Raw genomic sequence first — 17,960 nt, 5'->3', positions numbered from 1 at the left:
AGCCAGAACTTCTCCTTTTAACCATTCACTGTAGAACCAAATAAAATAAACCTACTAAGGTATACCTTCCTTTTCTGGGACATGTACAGATTTATAAATCCCTCACCAAATTGTTGATGTTCTACAAATGTTTAACAAACACTTTCCTTCATTCCCTGCCCCTCAGGCAATTCTAATAAACTTCTGGTTAGAATTTTATATTCTTATTTACTGAAATAAGGGAATTGTTTTGAGCATTCAACGTCACTTTAATCTTATTAGAAGACATACTTTCTACATTTACATGCATTATTGTCTAGCCCACACTTATTCCTTTAGATCCCACGTAAATTTCTGTCTATGTATCTGACTCAGCTGATTTCCTGGGAGTGACAACTACTCATATTTCACTTTGGATGTCTAATGTCCAGAAAACTGCTTCATGGAATTAAGTAATCTAATTACATAGTGTCTAATATAAAAATATTAAGAAGAGCAGAAAGTTTCCTAGAGAAAGGATTTCTATAAGGAAGAGCACATGTTGCTATAAAGAAGAGCACATATCAGATGTCTAATAAGAAAGGAATTTTTATACAAATAGTGCAATTTAGAGAACCATGCAGAGTTTTATAAGTTGTGTTTCAAAGAAGCATAATTAAAATTATACTGACTTGGACTCATACCGCCATCTTTCATTACAAAATTAGTTATTTACCTTAGATTCTAGTCCCACTCTTCATTACTAGAAGAAATGGCAAAAGAATGGAATCAATTTTTTTAAGTCAAACATCCATAATTAGGAAATAATACACTTAATTTCTAAAATATGTTTAAATAAACTATATTAGTAAACAAATTTCTTGTTCCCTTCAATGATAACCTTAGGAAAATAATGAGGACAAATTTGATTCTAGTTAAGACGTAAAACACTGCTAGAATTGTGAATTGTGAATTGCAATAGCTGAAGTACATGCCTTGTGAATTTTTTCCATATCCAGAAATAAAAGTAAATACACACATTTTAAATTGTTTTGGACTAACACTTCAGCTGGAGAAATGTGAACTTCAAAACTGTCCAATATGTCACAGGATGAAGTGCTACATATCAGCAATTTTTGTAATGCTGTGATAAAAGTTTCATATTAATTAACACCTATGGAGTACGGCAGTTCCAACTTTTCAGCATAGTATTCAGTACTTACATGTGTTAAATAATTGAATCTCATAATAACCCAGCAGGACTGTTATCAATAACCTCATTTAACAAATAAGAGAAATATTTAGTGTTCATGGAAATGGTAGACATTAGGATTTCATGTAAAAAAGGCATTAAAAGATATTTAAAAAAAGGTATTAAAGTTTTTTCTAAGGTAGCTTTAAAAATCCAATTTCTACCAATTTTTTGAGAGCTACAAAATATTCAACTATCACATGATATACCATCTACAGCTTGAGGTTTTTATATTAATAGAAATGTGTTTTTCATTACTGTTAAAATATCTAGTAGTTTAAAGTGACTTTAAGTTATATAATTTACACCTCCAAGTTTTCCATATTTTCAGTAGTGCTCCTTGATGTGTTCCATGATGACTACGGAGGATTTTTCATCAGCTACAAAAACTAATTGTTTACTTACTTCGATTCTTCTGTAATCTTTGACTTTTCTGTAATCCTGAAAGCACAGTTTAATGCACTCTGACACAGTGGGAAAATGGAGTACTTTTGACACACAAATACCTATTTTACTTTTACCATTTTGAGGACATTTCATTCTATTTTTCTAGTCTATTAACTGATGTGAGATAAGTGAGGGTTCTTGGATCCCTTTGAGTATTAATTCAACAAGGTCACTGAAACCAGTACACATTGCAAGTTTATTGGGAAAAGGTGGCGCTTGCATAGACACAAGTGGCAAAGGCTGTGTTTTTTAAAGGAGAGGGGTGGCCTTTTATAAAGTTTTTAAGTGGAATTTGTCATTGTTCTTGGTGGTATTTCTCACTTTGGGGTTAGGTTGTTTTGACATAAAGATAGCTAGCCCTGCCCCTCTCCCTCGCTCTGGTTCCCAGCCTTGTGAAATTTGCATAGCCGATTTTAAGGACTTTGTTAACCTTCACCCCTAGCTTGTCCTGGGAGCCTACTATCTAGGGACAGTGGCACAAGGGGTTAAGCACTGCATTATGAAGCAATCTGCAGCCTCTGCAGCAAGAGTTCAATCCCTGGCTGGCCAGTGAGCAACCCACATGGCGCAGCAGACCTCTCCTGTCTGGCCCACTGCTCCCCTCCGCAGTGTATTTCAGTCAGTCTGCCTGTTCTGCTCCCCACTCTTTCTCTGATGAATCCTCTCACCGCCTGCATCTCTGGCTTGTACTCTAGCTCTTGTATGCATAAATAAATAAATCTTAAAAAAAAAAAGTTTGGTATTCTCAGGAGGCATCCTCTTCAGCAGTCAGCAGGTTTGTTTCTGATGCTTCTGTCAACCTCAAAGGGACACAAAGAATTTTATTAACAATGTAACACAAGTTTTCATGCTTCCAGGAATGTAGTTGAAGCCTAAACATATACATACTCTAAATTCCTATACCAGGAAGTCAGCGAAATACAGTTGTTTATATCTCCCATAAAATAGTTTAAAAACAAGGTAGTCCTTCGTTTTCTTTTTTTTTTAAAGCATATTGTAATTTTTCTTTTTAGGAAGGCAATTTTGATCAGAGGCAAAGGGACTATATATGTTCACAGAACCATAACAGCGGCATCTCCATAAAAGGGGAGGTACCATGTTCCTGCCCCCATTTACATGTGGCTGCCTTGAACTACCTACCGGGAACTAAGGGGTCAAGCTAAGCAACCAGGTGAAGGCAGGTGCAATCTATGAGACCTGAGGAAGACACACAAAGAAGTCTCACTTGCTTTTCAGATTTGGATGTGCACCAGAGATTTGGAGGACATGGAGGAGATATGTGGAGAAGAGACATGTGGAAGAGAAACATATGGGTAAGTCAACAATGGCAGCCGTTATTTTAATGTATTCTTGATTTTGATCCTTTTGTCCCAGACTTACCTGGCCCTTTTCACACTCTTCCTGTGCTTCCATGCTGAATAGTGACTTCGACTTTTGGCAACTTTCAGACCTTAGCAGTGAAAGTTTGGGGGTGCCAGTGTGCCCCTCAGTCTAACAGAACCAAGTACAAAATCTAACTGCATTGTGCACTGGATGCTTGCTGTTAGAGCACCCAGATTCACCTTCAGAAAGTACTGCGGACTTTAAGGCTAGTCTCAGCTCAGAAGTGGGACCTTACTGAGGTCACATGTCCATATTAGGGTGACTACAAGTGATGCCTGTTCAGGATGGTGGTCTCAAAGCCAGGCGCCCTCACCCCAACTGGGGAAATGCTGAAGGAATATCTCAGCTTCAGTCTCTAATCCCTAAACCTCCTCAAAGTCCATCTTCTCCCTCTGACCACATTCCATCAACTCTTCCCACAACAGGTGTTAATCTTTAAGGCTAAATGGTAGGCAGCTCTCCTGCTTGCCTCTGGCTGTGCAGGTTCGTCTCGCTTTCTCCTTTTCTTAATAAGCTTGTCCCTGTAAAATATAAAAATAAATAAATAAATAAATAAAGCCACTTAGTAAACTTCTTGAACCCTGATTTCCATCTCAGAGTCGACTCTGAGAACCCAGAGTTGGGAAAGTGTCGTTTGTTTTTTTTGTTTTTTTTTTTGCTGGAGAACTGGAGAACCCAGGTTGGGAACGTGTCATTTGTTTTTGGTTTGTTTTTTGTTTTTTTTTTTTGCTTTGTTTTATTTTGTTCTACTTTAGTAGCTCTGACACTGGAAGCATTTAGATAATAATAGCAACAACAACCAATTGAAGGGAACAGCTGAACTTGTAACAAACTTCAGAATTAAGTGGCCAGCTTAGCGCCTAGGTCTGAGAGTTCAAACCTCAAAAGTGCAGTCTATTCACTGCTGCTCCTAAGGAAGTGACTGTGGTGCAGGAGACTCTAACAGAGAGAGTTTTAAAGGTATAGGTCCTGCAAAAAATTTAGCAGTTTTTAAAATATGTACATTTTACTGATGAATATTTGAATAATGAAAATAAATTTTGATAAGTTTGGCACCTGCTAAAGTGGAAATCAAATTATTCTCTATTAATGCATAAATTATTTGGTCTATATTCTCTAGGGTATTTTCTTAGTGTCTGATTTTGAAGAATAATTGCTCAGATCTTACCAACTAAGTCACTATAAATGGCACTAATCCCAAATGAGAATAATATTTTTATCTTAAATTAGAATAATAATTTTTGTCTAAAATGAAATTTAACTTAGACATGGGAGGTCAAAAAATTTTATTAAGAGTAATGTTTGATTAATCTGAGGTGTCAGTTTTTATGTAAATATGCAGGTGTGAAGAGAACTATTGTCTCTGTAGAAGTAGAATGATTTGGGGATAACTCCACTTAATTTAGTACAGGTTCAGGTGGCATTTTAATAATTTAAATAATAAATCTTTGTTGTAAAGTCTAATTCTTATCTCAATTGTTTTCTTTTTTTAATGCACTGAACAGTTGATTACTCTATTGAAAATGTGTGGACTTACATCTCAGAATTAAAGTTCTGAAATATTGCTAAGTAAAAGCACACATAAATATCACAAGGTAATTAAATTGAATTACTTTGGCTTCACTTTTTGCAGGCAAAGCAAAATGTCTTACTTAATCCTAATATGGACTGTCGGAACAAAACCTGTAATAACTATTCTCTACAATGTGAAATCAAAGATGAGTTGTTTTAAAAATAAAATCCACTTGATATTCCTTATAGTTTTCATAATGGCTCCCCAAAGGTGAGAGTTGATAATAATTTCCTTAAGGAATGTACTTAAGCACTGACATTTTTGCTCTTTTTTGATTCCAATGAATCTTTACCTATTGCCATGCTGTTTCATCCAGCTAAATCCTCCTTGTGCTGGGAAATACACCAACAAATCAGCTTAAGAAGGCTGGCCCAATTTCCTAGAGTCTTCAGGGTAAATTCTCTGGGTACTTATGAAATGGTATGTAATACGAAGAATTATTGAAAAACAATTTTACTGTGACCATATAGCTCATATGAGAGAAGAGTTATTTTACAAATTTAAAATGGAGAAATACTTTGTCTTCAAAGAAATGCATTCTTAGCATTTTACCTAATGAAAAAATTAGTGATCATAAAATTTTCTCAAAATTGTTCAAAACTACCCACTTCTTTTGAAAGGAGGTTATGTAACAAAGACGCTCCATTTTCTTTTTTTTTTTTCTGAGAATCTTTTTTTAGTACTAAAAATTTAATATGAGTGGGGAAAAGGCAGCCCTGGACTTTGGCTATTGAAGAAGAAAGCTAAGGCTCGCAGTTAAGCTTCAGCGTTATTACACATTTATCTAATGCTTAGAGTTAAGCTATGCTTTGCTCCTATTGGATATAAACAATCTCACAAAACATCCACCCATATAACCTCAAACATGTCCTTCTGTCTGCCATAATGAGTGATTAATACTTCTTTATTAATTATATATCCATCCATATTCTAGTCTATGCTTCCTGTACACAAAATTTATTGATAGGCTCCATCATAAAATTATCCGTTTTCCTATAATATCCAATCAAGAGCAAACCCCCCCTGCTTCTTTAGACCTTTTTCCAAATTACTCAATCAATACCCAAAATGTACAAGTTCTTTCTCACATCTTCTCACTGGACTGCAACATGTTTCCTGTGTTGAGGTTTCAAACCAACTGTAATCATTAAGAAATCTATCTTGTTTAAACAGAGATATGTTCCTTGTGGTTGTTAGTTGAAGGGGACTGATAATAAAAAATGGGTGGACTATTCATAGATTTTAAAATCTAAAAATAGGATTTTATAAACAGAGGTGAAAACAGCCAGATATTCAAATTAATTCTTAAGTAGCTCAGTAGAATTAAATGTAAAGTACACCTGGAATCTCTAAAATTCCACAATTAGGAATAATTTTTGCCTAGAGTAATTAAACTCTGCTCTAATATACCTATTATTACTTAAGGGAAACAAAGAATGGATTATATTCCTTTGCTTTTTTGTTTGAAGACACTTTACAATTTCTCTGTCATCTTATTCATAGACTTTCTATAACCAGTTATTGAAGCTTTTCTTCAATAACCAGCATCCGTTGAGCACTGGGCTGCGAAGCTGCCCACAGCCTCTGCAGCACCGGTTCCATCCCCGGCCGGCCTGTGAGGGTCCCATATGGCGCGACAGACCTCTCCTGCCGAGCCCGCTGCTCCCCTCAGCAGTGTATTTCGTCACTCTGCCTGTTCTGTTCCCCGCTCTGGCTCTGGTGAATTCTCTCACCCTCCCATGCTTCTGACTGTACCCAGTGCTTGTATAAATAAATAAATCCTTAAAAAAAAAAAAAAACAGCATCCAATACTTTTATCATATAACAGATCTCCTCTGTCAAATTTTGGTTGCTGCATAGATACTGCAAGACTATTTAATTACTAATATGAAGGAGAAAGCGAGTTGTAATTTATTTTCTGGAATATATTTAACTTGCAAATAAATATTGTATTTGTATTAATGTAATTATATTAAAAATAGGAGACTGGTTTTTACTTATTTTATGAAATATAGATTTAGATACTTGAATACAGAGAAATCAAACCTTTTCATTCTCATGAAAAAATTAATTAATTCTCAATTCCTTTCTTTCACACCTATTTCTAGAATGCCTCCTGAGTTAATTTGTCATTCTAAATTAAATGAATTAATATTTTTTCCTTTTCAAATAATTAGACATGATATATGTGTTCATAAGCAAAAGATTATTTTTAGAAGCAGCCTCAAACATGATTAATTCACAATGCAACAACAGTTCAGAGTTCAAGATGAACCAAAATAAATATGTATGTACGATTAGCAACTACAATGCCCAGCTTTGCTATTTCCATGTAGTTTATTCTATAATGTATGTTAAATTCTTTGTGATTATTTTATTTACAAAGTATAGCTCCTAGAGTTGAAGTGGTAATGCCACAAAAGGATCTATGTGAAAGCTACAGGTTTGAATCTGATTCAATCTGGACCTCTTTTGAGGATCATTATTCTGTTTGGTACAGATGAAATTAAAGCTTGAACCTCCAAGAGCAAGAATATATATTGCTTTCAAATTCACATGTAATATTCACAAAAGTTGAGCACAAAGACCATATGCCAAGATCATTTTGTCTGAGATCAATGGAATAAAAGATATAATAACAAGAGTAGCTAAAAATATTTATAGATCTAGAAATTTACAAACTCAATAACTAAACATAGTCTGGTGGATTTTCAAAAGGCATGTAAATATCACAACCTAATAATAAATACATAACATTGAAAACACAGTGCATCAATAGCTTGGAAGTAGACCTAAAATGATATGCAAAGGACAGATGTCCCTTATGCTTATTGTCGTCAAAAAAGGAAGGCTGCCACGCCTGCTGCTCCCCTCAGCAGTGTAATTTGTCAGTCTGCCTGTTCTGTTCCCTGCTCTGGCTCTGGTGAATTCTTTCACCCTCCAGTGCTTCTGACTGTACCCAGTGCTTATATAAATAAATAAATCTAAAAAAAAAAAAAAAGTATTCTTTAAAAAAAAAAGGAAGGCTGAAAATAAGTGAATTCATCTTCCCAGAGATCTAGAAATAGGACAGAAAAATAACAATTTTTTTAAAAGAAGATATAACCCAAAAAGTAAACCAAGAATTAATAAGTTAATGATTCATTAAAAGATATACCAATTAGATGATGTTTTCATATTTATGACAGAAAGGGAGATGAAATCTGATTTCCTGTTTCTTCTCTGACCTAATTTCCCTCTAACCTGCCTCAAACTTAATCCCCCTCCCCTCCAATAACATTATTCTTTGCAGTCTCTGGAAAATTCCAGGAATGTCCTGCCACAGTACTTTACAATTGCTTTTCTTTTGCATGGAATTATTTTTTAATAGTCACATAAATATCTACAATATAGGTGTTTATTCTTTCCAATAGGATCGCTCCTTATGACACTGTTTAACATTGAAAGTATCCCTCCTTTGTTTGTTCTGCTTCCTCCCTTTTTATATATATTTCTTTCATATTTTTTACCATCAGAGATACTGTATTCTGTTCATTCATTGCCCCCCTCCCTCTAGCCTGCAAATCCAGTGAGGCTAGAGATTTATTTAATTTCATCATTGTACCCTATACAGAAAGGGAATATTTAGCTCATAATCAGTATCTGTAAATTGTTGTTAATAAATACAGGGATAGATGAAATTAAAACAAATGAGAAAATGAAAAGTAGCTATAGGCAAAACAAAAAAATACAAAAAAATGTACAACTATAAAAATAGGAGTTCAGGGCCTCCCTGGTGGCGCAGGGGTTGAGCGCTGGGATGCGAGGCTGCTCGCAGCCTCTGCAGCTCAGGTTCGATACCCGGCTGCCAGGCGAGGGTCCCACATGACGCACAGGCCTCTCCTGTCGCCTGCTGCTCCCCTCAGTAGTGTATTTCGTCAGTCTGCCTGTTCTGTTCCCAGCTCTGGCTCTGGTGAATTCTCTCACCCTCCCGTGCTCCTGACTATACCCAGTGCTTGTATAAATAAATTAATTAATCTTAAAAAAAAAAAATTTAAAAAATAGGAGTTCAAGCTAGATGCAGTTTGATAATTTTTGTGAAAATGTACGAATAATGTTTTCAACATTTAGTACTTATAGAGTAACAGCAAATAAACTTTTCACTAAGTAAATGCAAGAAAATAAATGATCTGAGTATTTTAAATAAAGATATGTTGTCATTTTTGAAATAAAATTATCTCTTCAAATGTAAGATCTGAGGATTTTATTTTGCTTGAGGAATTTTTTAGGAAGTTGATTTGGGAAAAGAACTCAGCTAGTAGAAGTGAGGGCAAGTTGTTAGAGATGGTATGTAGCTAAACTCAAATGCAAAATGTACACAGATTAAGTTATTTTATTTTCTTTTAAAGATTTATTTATTTATGTATACAAGCACTGGGCACAGTCAGAAGCACGGGAGGGTGAGAGAATTCACCAGAGCCAGAGCAGGGAGCAGAGCAGGCAGAAGGACCAAAGTACACTGCTGAGGGGAGCAGCGGGCCGCAGGAGAGGTCTGAGCGCCATGCGGGACCCTCCTCAGGTGGCCGGGAGCAGCCGGGTATCAAACCGGCGCCGCAGAGGCTGCGGGCAGCTTCACAACCCAGCTCCCAAATGCTGCGCCACCGGGGAGGCCCTAGATTAAGTTATTTTATAAGAATAAAGTACTTGTATAAGTTATCAAATTTGAATTTATAGTGACCCAATCAATAAGTATTATATAGAGAAATAAAATAGCTGTATGATATGCATTCCCACTTTTATTATATTTTTTAATACATGAGCTTTGATCTCTATGTCCATTATATTTATGGCACATTATGTAATCACTGCTTTTCTATTTCTAACTATCCCTTTCTTCTAACAACATCCATATTTTCCTTTGGAACATCAGCCTCCTCTAATTTTATTCATTTTTATGATTTTGATAGTATTAAATCACACCAAGCTTCATGAAGAGGACCCCAGCATTATCTAATTATTATAATCTATTTTTTTTTGCTGAAGGTTTGGTTTAGGAATAAGTAGTAACCACAATCAATGAGTTAGCATTCAGAGGTAGGGATTTGTGTGATGTTCTCCTTTATCTTTTATGTGACTCAAAGAAGTTGTAGCCCTGGTTATGGTTATTTGTGGAGGCCTTTCTCTATACCAAGGAAGAAAATCTGAGGTCTCTGCCAATGTAAGGAGGAAGGCATTGCTACAAGAGTCGCAGAAAAATGGAGTTGGAGTTCTACTTGGGTCATTTCTGGCATCAGATTTATCTGTGTTTAGTAATATAAATCAACTAAATTTTCTGCTGTTGAAGTATAATTGAGTTGATTTTTATTTAATAAGGCCTAGGATTGTGTGTGTGTGTGTGTGTGTGTGTGCATGTGCGCGCGTGCGCAAGATGTGGACTTAGAAAAAACAAAGTTTGTTTCTTGTTTTGTCTTTTGAAACTATAAGTACTCCGTTCTCTCCAGCACTGCCTAAAACTTTTGTTCTTCACATTCAGTACTCAGCAGTTTTACTTCCCAAGCCTGTGGTTTTGTTCTCTGAACCATAAAATAAGTTTAAATATGAATGTGTAGACACCTATTCAGTTCATTATTACAGATTTAGATAATTGGTTCTGTGATTATAATGTTTCTCTTTAGAAAATGGAATCAGAGCACTAATGCTGCAATTTGTACATTGATCCCATTATATCATTCTGTCAGACTTCTGGCCTTCAAAGTTTTCCTGAGTCTATTATAATATAGCATAATTCATTCATTTTGCTATCTGCACCATTTGCAAGAATGTTCTCATTAATTACTTTCAATTTCAACCATTATGCCCTAACCCAAAACCATGTCCTTTTCTTTAACACTTTTGTCGTGATATTTTAAACTCTTTCTCAAGGAAAAAATAATAATCCCAGATCCTTGTGAAGACATGATGAACTATTTCCAAGAAGGCTCATTTACAAAAAACAACAAAGTGTTCTTATTAGAAACAAGGGAACAATCAGTTCAGATGAAAATATAAGTGACCTATGCCTACCCAAATCCAAATGAACCTTTCCTCTACTTCAGAATTTGGAGAGCTTATTTCTATTTGTTTTCTTTTTCATTTTCATGCTTCTATGCATTTCCAGCTGGACTGACTCTGGAAGGAGCAATATATTACAAGAAAGCTTGTTCTCATATTTCCATTCTGATTTCAAACTATGAGAAAGGTTAGGATAATCACAAGAATGTTGAGTTTTTTATCCGGACCCCATCTTTAAACCTTGAAAGGCTTACTCATCACTGGTTCTTAATTTTCAGTGGTCCCTTCTAGGCTAGAATATTTGTTATGATTAATGTGTCTCTGATCTTTCCTTCTGTCTCTGTCTCTTTCTCTTTCCTCCTCTGTCTTCCAAAGATAAAATCTTTACGGTTTTCCTCTAACATTGATTTGTTTATTTTCAGCTCTTTCATCTTAGAAAGGTTAACTTTGGAATCATAACTGGAGAAACACTGCAAGTCCACTAAAAAATATGTTAGCTAACTTTATCATTTTCCTTTTTATGAAACTATTAATCCAACATCCAGGGTTTTGCATAGATTTTACAATTAAGGTAACATTGAACGCATAATATCTGTAACTATCAGGTAATTATAGTCATTGCCTTTATGGTACAATTGCTATAATCAAGAAGTTTTCAACTACCTTATGTAAATATTTTCTTATTTAAAATGAAATAATTGAAAACACTTTTGCTTAAGATATGATATTTTATTAGAGCAAGACTTTTAAGACCTATTGGCTTTGTATCAGTTTTTCTGTTCTGTGAGCATAGAAATAAAAAAAAAAAAGGAATATTCAAATGTTATGAATTTAATTTATCATTTCATCAGAGAGTCTGAGATTTGGGGGAAAGGGCTACATGAAAGCAGACAGAATTGAAAACCAGCAAAGAAGATACTGGAAATTATTATTCTCCTTATTACTTTTATTTTTCTTATTTTATTTTATTCTTATTTTCTCATGACACAGTAATATTCTTAATTTCACTGAGTTCTGGTCTAGATCACTTATAATTAGAGATATTTTATAATACATAACACAACCTGAAAAATATTATATAGGCATTTTATTTACCTTAAATAAGGTAGATAAATAAGACTTGTTTTTGCCATCAAGGTTATACCTGGGTAAGATTGGGTAAGAATTAACTCAGACTGGGTAAGAATTAACTGGGTAAGAATTAACTCAGTTTTTGGACTGAGTAAGAATTAACTTAGTTTTTGGAAAATAGACATACAAATAATTCAAATATCTAGCTCTTACTAACCATCCATATTTGTTAAATAACTACTAGACTTTAATTTTCTCATCATTATAATGGCAAAAAATAGACTCTATTTTATGGAACTATTATAAGAAACTGTGAAAAGTGTCTAAAAATTACTTAATAAATATTAGTTAGATATTACTGAGAATAGTTTTAAAAGTTGTCAGCTGATGTCCTTTGCTTATATTTAATATTATTACCCTGAAGTTACTGATACATATTTAAGCAACAATAACCTTAAGTTATATTTCTAAATTCTAATTGGCACCCTAAGCAGAGGCATATTTTTTACTTAAGTATCTGTGTTCTTTATGCTTAAGTATCTATGTTCTTAAGATATACTTTATATTTAAGTATACTTTATACTTAAGTATCTATGTTCCAATTATACCTACACATATACATTACTAAAAAGAAATATAGCAAAGTGAGAAAATAAAATATCATAAAGAATGAGACCCCAGTAGATTGAATATTGGATTCAGACACCTGAGACTAGAGATTTCCTATTTTGAAGCTGATGAGTTTATGAAAATTCAACTTCTTGTAGCTCCAGTTTCCTTGAATATAAAATAAAAATAATGATGCTTATCTCAGTGAGCATTTTTGAAAATTAACCAAGATGAGGCTTAGAAGAGCTCTTCTAAAATGTAACAATCAATGGAATTAACGGTAAAATTAATATTACCATCGTCATTAATAAGATGGTGCCTTTTGTGTATTTTTAAATCAAAAGATTGGCGCAGTAAGATGTAGTCCATTGAAAGACAAATGATGCTTTTAAAAATCCATTGGTCTTTATAGGCTGAAAGATGCTGAACTGACATTTTGTAACCATCATATTGGAAACCTTAAAAGCACATTTCTCGTTTATATTAAATGATGGTAGGAACTAATTTTAAACACAGGAAAGACATTGATACAGCTCACCCACCCCCTACACACGCACACACATGCACAGTGGAGATGCACAGTTTCTTTCTTCCTTCCCTGACCACATTTAACCAGTTTTAACTGGTGTCAACTCTTTGTGACCTCTATTGAGGCAAATGGCTGAAGCTTTTGGCAGGTTCATTTGCACAGTAATGAGTTCTGTCTACTAGTCTGCTAGAGACTGATGAGAAGGAGATTATCGTCCACCACTGCCTATTAAATGTGATTGACAAGCCTGTATGATATCTGTCTTCCTTAACAGCCCTCTTTCCTCCCTTAGAAACAATTCATGAGCACAAAGAATTGTTCTTAAATGAGGTCTGAAGCATTGTCCTCTTATTTTTCTTTCAATTGCTATAGTGTAAAATGACAGACTTAAAAAAAAAAAAAGGAAAGATGATATGATACTGTATCCAGCTGATAAGAGAAGAAAACTTCATTATTAAAAATAAATGCATTTAAAAATACTTTACCAAGTATCCTGCAGGCAAAGAATTTTTTTTGTGAAAATATAGAAAACAGTTCTTTATAAATTTCCTCAGCTTATAAATTGTGCTATTTTGTTTTATTTTCAAACACTGGCATTTATTATATCTTCAATATCCACATTTATTCTCTAATCTTCTGCTTTATATTTCCTCTTAGCTCAGATTATCTTTTTAATATAACTTTTGCTTTATGGTGCAATTTCTATAAACATCTTTTTTTTTTAAAAAAAGTCTCGTAATAGCTCAATAACACATAAAATTGCAACAACGCACACTAGAACTCCAATTTTATACTTCTATAAGGATGCATTTAGCAGAAAATGTTCCAAAAATCTCTAAATAATAGGTAATTTTAATTATTGTAAGAAATATCATTTCCTATTATACTTTACCTACAACATGGTAGACAATCAAATTATCTATACTTTAAGACTTTATTACATGAGCCCAGTTTTAAACAAAATGGGGGGGTTAAATTTTAATGCAAAAATGATGAGCAAGTCGGATTGAAATTTTCTCCAGGTAGTGAAATGGGACAAGCATATTCCATTGTTAGATATTTAAATTCATCAGTAGTTACGTGCTATGATCTATGTTTTATTTTGTTCTTCAACATGGTTTTATTTTCAAATATCCCTAATCATGATTATTTATGCTAAGGTCTGATGAATTAGTAGCTTAAATAGTTGTCACCCAACCCTGAACTACATGCATCAGATCCTTCCATAAGTGTCTTTCCCAATACTGCAACCAAGATATATCTGTATAGTTATCATGAATCTCCACCTGGTGATTTAAGTTTCAGAGGTGGCTCCAATTGGAACCACTTCGGGCATGAAATCCACCTCACTATAACCTAGAAATCATGTGTGTACTGGTTTAAATTACCTGCATGACTAGAGCAATGTAGTCATGAAAGTGAGAATAGAGCAGAAATGTATTTACATTCACTCTACATTTAATTTTCATCAAATGAGAGAGCAAGGGCAGGCAGCTGCAGAAGGAAAAAGCCCATGCTGCTGTTTGGAGTTACTAACCAATTGTGCCACATCAATTGTTTATGATATGTTATTTCACAGTTTTGCTGTTGCAGAACTGTAAGCACTGAAGAATAGGAAATGTCATCTGTCCACTCTAGCAAAACGGTTGTTCTCTATATTATATATATAAAAAAGAAAATCCTATTTCTACTGATGATTGCTTTATTAAAGTTCTGAGAAAGAGCTATTGGGGGCCCTTCTGGTATTAGTATTATAATTTAATTTAACTCAGGGCACAGCAGGAAATGATTAATAGCTACAAAATGTGCACATGACTTAAAACCATGAAAGGTAATTACTTCACCAATTACAGAAAGTCCAAAACAGTTGTGATTGACAGAGCAGGAGAAATACATTAAAATCAAAAAAGTTGATTTTGAAGAAAAAAAATAGGAAGACATATAATGTTTTGATTTTGCTTGTAATGATGCACACACATATGTTTTTGTTTGTCTAATAACCTTAAAGTTAAATATTAAAATTGAGATTCACAATTTTTTAGAATCTAAATGATTTTAGATTTTTAAGGCTTTGGTGACTAAATCACCACATTAAGGTTGGAATTGATATTTCAAAATTATTCTAACAAGAAGCATTCAATGTATAATATAACAAAATGCACAATAATATGTCTAAGAAAAGCTGGAAATTTTCTTCAGTGTCAGAAATAAGGAAAAACAATTTACTTTTAATTTTAAACCTTCTAAAAGGTTCATATATTATTTACTTTGTACAGTGGAAATATAACCTGTGGAATTTTAAAGTAGGACATTCAACCATAAAAATTTAATAATACTGGTAGTTACCATTATAGGAGAAATATATATGTGCATATGTATATTGACTTTCTAGCAACAATGTTTAAGTGTTTCAGTAAGAATTTGCCCTAAATCTCATACTATTGTTTTGAAAATAAGGTAAATGCAATATGGGAACCACTAACGTAAAAGATCTCTTTCTAGTTATAAATATGGTAAAACTGGTAACCAAACTGATAACCAACAGGGCCTTATAAAGACAGTTTTGATTCACAGATTATATCCATCTGTCCCTTTTGAAATAAATATATAAATATATGAAATTAGCATTTATATTTTACATTCAATGTAATATTTAACTAGTTTATCCTAGAGCTATTTATGACAAATTGCCTTTATTCAGTCTGTTTCCCTTAATGAAAAATTAATTTTCCCTTTCCTGATTTCTGGAAATAAGTTGAATATTTAGGATTCATTTTGTTATCTCATTATTAATTCAAATTCTGCTTTTCTGAGGATAAAAGATATATTTATGAATCACTCAGCATGTCAACCACATGTGGATTCTACAATGCTACAAGCATATGTTATTTGTATCCTGCTTTCTGATTTTCTGATTGACAGCTTGAGTTTAAGGGTGACTAGGCTTATTTCCTGCAGTTTAAGATTGAGAGAAGCTTAGCAAAGCATATTTACTGATATGTCATTTTGTTTCCCTGATGACAGTGGGAATGAAAATTGGCACATGCACTCTTTGAACTTCAGAACTGGAAAAACTTTAGCAGATTGTGGGTTTATGCAGATAGTGACACAAATTAGCTTTGAAAATGTTGAAAATTCAACAGGAAGAAAGAAATATGAAAGAGAGTCAACCATAATGTCAGTAAATTACTCAATCTTTTCAACTACTTTTTATTTTCTGAATTGTAAATATGAGCATTATTCTTTTTATAAGGTTATTTGTGTAAGTTTTATTAATTTACATTCATAAAAAGGAATCCAATTATGTGATATGAAATTCAGTAAAATTCTATTATAAGTTCTTGAAAGAAATATGTCACAATTTAGGCTCTGTGGTGGCAAGTTTCATTGACATAAATCAATGAAAACTACTGAGAATATGACATCAGTATTTAAGTGGATATTGTCACAGAAATTTAAAAGAGAAGGAATTCAGATTCAAATTTATACTTAAAAGCAGCTAATACGATTTCAGTTTTCATAGAAAACATGGTCAATAAATTATTAACAACAAATATTTCTATAGCTTTTAGTCAAGATTTCAAAATTAGAACATGAAGGTTCTGCCTTTTTAGTCTAGCCTATCTTTATTTGGCCTCCAAATGGACCATGCTTTCTCATTTGTCCTTAATCTTCCTGATTCCTGAAACTCTGATATCCTGGAACCCACTGATATCTCTGCCTATACTTTGACAGTTTCAATATGGTTTCCTCTAGGAAGAGATTCTGAGATAATGGCTAGATACTCTCTTCAAATGTTCCATGAACCTTCTATTTTCTCTCTTTGAGACCTTATCATATACATCGCATTGGCCTGTTTACTTGCCTTTATTCTTCAGAGAATGTCTATGAGGACAGTAACCACACTTAGAAGCATAGTGTCTGTTATCAAGGATGTCCATAATATATCGTTAATGTATAAAACAAATGAATTAAATAACATGTCCTTAGACCAGTGATATGAGTTTGTCTTTCTCCACATGCAATTATCTTTTTTATGCATAGAAATAATACCTTATTAAACTTTATATTACTAATGTAGAGGCAAGAATATAAGCATTCAATAAATATTATATTAGATAAATGTATGTTCAAGTAGATTTTGAAGTGATATAACTGAATGAAGTGGTAATCCTTATACATATGAATCTAGAATTTGTTTACACTAAATAAGAATACACTCCTATGCCAAGAGATAACATGAATCTCTGATTAGGAAAAGAATTCTCTGACTTATCATAGTATTTTGCCTTTAAAAAATATTGACATCATGAACTAATGTGACACCTCTTTTTGTTTCTTATTCCTAGGAATAACCTAAAATACATTTCTCTTTTCCCCTCCAAACAGGCAAAGTGGCTTTAGCATTTAAGGAAAAAAAGTCAAGTTCAATGTATTTTCAAGATGATAATCAGATATACTCGTAGTATAACATCTAAAAATAAAAAGATGATGGTATTTCACTGGCAGGAGGGCTACAGCGACTGCACCTTGGTGTGTTTGAAGTGGGGGGGGGATCCTATAATGTCAAAATAGTAGCAAGGACAATGGATACACACTGGTAGCATTCACTCTCCTTCCATTTGTTAAACTGTTAGGCTGGACATTTACCCATGAAGGCATGGGTAACTTTGGATGTTTCATGAAGCTACGATCCTTTCTCTATTCTCTCTCTTTATTGTACACAAATTCTATCAAAGTTCTTTGCTATTAAAGGTTTTATACACTAAGATTATGATTTGTCTTTATGCAGCAGATGGCAGAACCTATTTAAACCATACAAGATTTGTCACCATGACGGATGCCCATGTTATACAGTCAGTCTTTCCAGGTAAACCTTAGTTCATGGAGCTATTTCCTTCTCAGGCATTACTGTTACTCCACAGGAGTGATGTTCTGATGGGCTCAGCTCCCACTATAAAGAATGAGCCAAAGTTCCATTCTCAGCATTGGGAATGTTCCCATTCCCACTCAAGGTTGGTAGCTTCTGCTGCTTCACCCTAGATGTCCTTTTTCTCCCATACCTTCTTTCTTTGGTAATGGAAATCTGAATCTCATAAGGTCCCTTC

General features: G+C 33.7%; 1 long non-coding RNA gene across 1 annotated transcript in view; it reads left to right on the top strand.

Moving 5' to 3' along the window:
* LOC119248277 (uncharacterized) overlaps positions 1 to 17,700 on the top strand; it is a 186,287-nt gene extending 168,587 nt beyond the window's left edge. The window contains exons 5-6 of the long non-coding RNA XR_005125892.2: positions 2,894 to 2,970; positions 17,645 to 17,700. This is a non-coding gene — a long non-coding RNA (uncharacterized LOC119248277). The remainder of the gene's footprint in view (positions 1 to 2,893; positions 2,971 to 17,644) is intronic.
* Positions 17,701 to 17,960: the final 260 nt, after the last annotated feature.

Source organism: Talpa occidentalis, unplaced genomic scaffold (genome assembly GCF_014898055.3).
Source record: "Talpa occidentalis isolate TD23 unplaced genomic scaffold, MPIMG_talOcc4v2.1 talOcc4.16, whole genome shotgun sequence".
In the NCBI taxonomy this organism is placed as follows: Eukaryota; Metazoa; Chordata; class Mammalia; order Eulipotyphla; family Talpidae; genus Talpa; species Talpa occidentalis.
The sequence above is the reverse complement of the archived record's forward strand: the minus strand, read 5'-3'. Positions and strand labels throughout refer to the sequence as shown.